This window comes from Ceratina calcarata, unplaced genomic scaffold, assembly GCF_001652005.2.
Source record: "Ceratina calcarata isolate Rehan_Ccalc_2016 unplaced genomic scaffold, ASM165200v1 scaffold124, whole genome shotgun sequence".
In the NCBI taxonomy this organism is placed as follows: Eukaryota; Metazoa; Arthropoda; class Insecta; order Hymenoptera; family Apidae; genus Ceratina; species Ceratina calcarata.
In genome coordinates, this window is record NW_017133406.1 from 78,785 (window position 1) to 82,579 (window position 3,795).

Consider the following 3,795-nt stretch of genomic DNA (forward strand, 5'->3'; position numbering starts at 1 on the left):
CGACACACCGAAGTCCGCCTTCACCTCATCATCATCATCGTTTTCTTCTTTACGTTCCTACAGCCACGAGGTACACGCCGATCTCGAGGTAAACGATGGTCGCTGGTCTTGAACCTGCTTATCTTCTGACGAGTTAACCTTGTCGCCTGACTCCACCTTCACCGGGACCGGCAACCTGTTCCCAAAATTGCTAACGTGAAACAGCTTCTGTGCACTCTGCAAATAGCCCATAATAAAAATAATTACGGCGAATACTATTAATCTTTGAGCCAGGAAAACTAGAAAATCTATTGTACGTAATGCTACCATGGTTTGGATTCAAAATGCACACCAGCAAGAGAAATAAGGAATTTTAAAAAAAGGACAAATATTAAAAAAGAAAAGAAGACGAAGAATGTGTTGAAGAAAGTATTACAGCAATGAAGACTTCAAAAAGACACATTTATGTATACATGGCTGATAGAATACATACATTCCTGTTAACATCGATCTTCTCGTGAATTAAGCTCTTGCGTAGCGACCATGCATTCTCCAGATCGATCTTCCACAAAAAGGAAAGGAATCGTTACGAAAGGGTAAATCTGCGAGCTGCCAACCCTTTGTCACTGTGCACAGCCGGTATTCGTTCCATTTACGTAAGACTCCTAGTAAAAGCAGCTAGACGAAAAGAGTGAGATAAGCAAGTTGGAGCGCACTGCGGTGGAGTATCTGCTTCCGAACGGGATTCCCTCGTTGCACCCTCTCGTTCTTTCTTTAGCCTCGCTTCCCCTTTACGTTGTTTTTCCCTCTCGCTTCTTGCCGAGTCCCCAGCTACAACTCGAAGCCGAACGAGCGTCGTACGGCAATCTGTCTCTTGGCGTGTGATAAATCAATCCTCCCCGCGGACGTGCGAGACACGATCAGCGATCCTGAGTCCTGGCGCGTTTACCGCGTGCACACACTCTCAAGTAAAAGCTCCCTCGCGGTCGCAGTCGCAGTCAGCTACGATATACACGGCGGAGTAGATAGAAAGAGGAGGGAAAAACATACATCGCAGTATTCTCGCACGGTGATCTAATAGGATGACCCGGAAGACCGATGGCTGCTCATTGTTGCAGATAACTGGCTATTTACGGGCAATTTAATATCGATAAGCAGCGACTGGCCGCGCTGATCTGTCGTGTCCGTAGGTGACGCGGACATACGACCACTTCCGGACCGTCGCCGTGCCGCTCGCCGCCAAGCCTTTCGTCTCCCTTCTGCTATAAAGATGTTAAGAACAAAGCACCACCCACGCTAAAGATATCGAGACGGCGGACAGACCCGTTTCTCCAGTAAGCAACGTGAAATTCTAGATTTTATGGACTGGTCGGCACCAATCGCCGTGCCGGTGACGATGGACACGCGCGTGAAATATACCTTACCCTAGTCAGGATAATATATTAAGGCATTAGATGATAACGCGGTTAATTCATAGTTTTACAATCCGTTTAAAAGAGATTGGTACTCCTCGCTCTCGAATGGCATGGTTGTGTTCTATCAGAGTGTACAATTGAGAAATATGCAGTTTTGTCCTAGCACAACCGACAATCACAATTTCAAAGGTTACCACTTATCTCCTTGATTCAAGTCAATTTCGATGTTACTTACTGATCAAGGTTCGCAACCATCGAGCGGCTAGAACACCCTGCACGAAACAAATGTACCTCCGTGTAGTATCTACGAATGGTTTCGATCAATAACCACCGTTAGAGGGCAATCAGTCAGAGCTACCGTTCGCGAAACACATCTCTTTCTCTTTCGCTCGCACAGGATACGACGACCACACACGTTCGCAAGGAAAAGGAACAGATCCTTGGCGATGCTCAGATCGGATCCTCACGACCGGCGTACTACACAGGAACGAGCCGGTGATCGCTCAATCATGCGTGTTAGGTGCCGACGATAATTCGTGCTTCGATGGATGCAATCGAGCGCGAGGTCGCGAAGGTAGTTCGAACAGGTTGCGCAAGACTACCGTTGTCGTGTACACGCTCGATCGAGGAGCCGATAAGTAAGCACCGCGAGTTCGCTGGTATCAGGCATTTTGTCGGTAGTCGGAGATAGACTTGGTCGAAGCTATAATCACCGCAGGATATCCAGTAGTACCGATTCATCGAATGGCATCCTCGATTCCTGTGTTTCGTTCGTGTCCCTGGCTCGTTCCACCTTCATTACAGCCTCTCCGCTCGTTTCAAAGGGAACTCTCACGATAGCCCAGCCACACCGCTCCGGCTCGATCGTGTTGCGAGTTTCTGGGTTTTATAGATTCGCTGGTATTATGTGTCGGCTGTCATAGCGCAATCCGTGCGCATATAGTATATACTCGGCAGAAAAGAACTCTGAAGTATCGAGTTGCTGGTCCCGGGAGCGAAAAGCGTTAACGATCGGAATCTGTGTTCACGCGTGCACGAACAGGGATGAGCACGGCGCGCAAAGATGAATTCATCGCGATTAAGAAGATTGCCGGCCGCGCTCGAACGGAGGACAACTTGTTCCCCTTGTACCCTTTGCTAAATTAATTTACAGCCTCGGCTCCGAGCGGTTCTGAACCGTGGCTCGGTTCAGCCCCGACTTCACGGTGCGTAAACGCGCTCTTTGAAGCTCCGCTTCGGCCAAAGCAGGTTTCGCGATATGCACCATTGATCCGATTGCAAGGATCATTGGTTCGGCGATGTCTAAAATATAATATATCATTAGGTCACTAGGAGTTTTATTTTGCGTCTGTCTAAGAATTCCATCGGAATATAATTAATATTACGAAATGGAAGGAAAAATTTTGGAGAGAAAACCGTGGCGGTACGCATTAATTCCATTGAAATACGTACGACCCGATAACTCCTGTGACCTTTAAATCGCGCCTGGTAGCCGCCGCCATTATCTTGCAAATTAGTTCGTACTCCCGTTTGATATAACGCGGGTCAACTGGTACTTTATGTACCGGTTCCACGTGCGGTGTTGTTGCACGCCGCTGCCAGTTTCGAGAATCGCGATGCCAGGGCACAAAGAACGTGCTCCGCTCGCGATACGTAGGTACCGAGACCAGGTTCGCGGGTTGCGACAGGACCGCTCTCTTATCGACGCGGTGCAAATTATAGAAGCTATAAGCCAAGCGCCATATCGCGACGCACGCAAACTGGCCCTTGCAATGCATATTCAATGGCCCCTCTGGGCCAACTGGCTGGATGCGACAACAATCAGCGAAACAAACCCTCTTATGGTCAACAAGAGTATACGTCACCCGTTAGAGCCGCAAGCGTCTCGCGGACAACTTGTCCGTTGAATATTCATGAGCCTCCGTCGTGTGCTTAGTTCGACGGAGCGAGTGAAACGGTTCGATCGGAACGAGTGCGTGCAAGAAAAAGAAGAAAAATCGTGGCTCCATTGATCTATCTCATGGATTACGTATTGATCGAAATATGTTTTGAATTTGTTTCAAAGTAATTGAGAAATCCATTAATTTTATGGAAACCTTATTTATTATGATAAATTCATATACGTAGGCGTATACATATTTTACTGTTCTATGTCTATTACTTTTAACTAGCTGAAATATCTAGTGTTACCTGGATTGGTGCAAGTTTTAAAATAAGAATGACAGTATTATACACGACAACATAGTTGGCAGTATTATTAAAGTTGATGTAAAGGAAGACAATTTTTTCATGAACTGCTAATTATCATTAGAGCAACAAATTAAGGATATATTGGCTATACAGTCAATCCCAAAAGTTTATGCACTTTAGAAACGCATTTTTTAAAAAGAAATGAGACGTC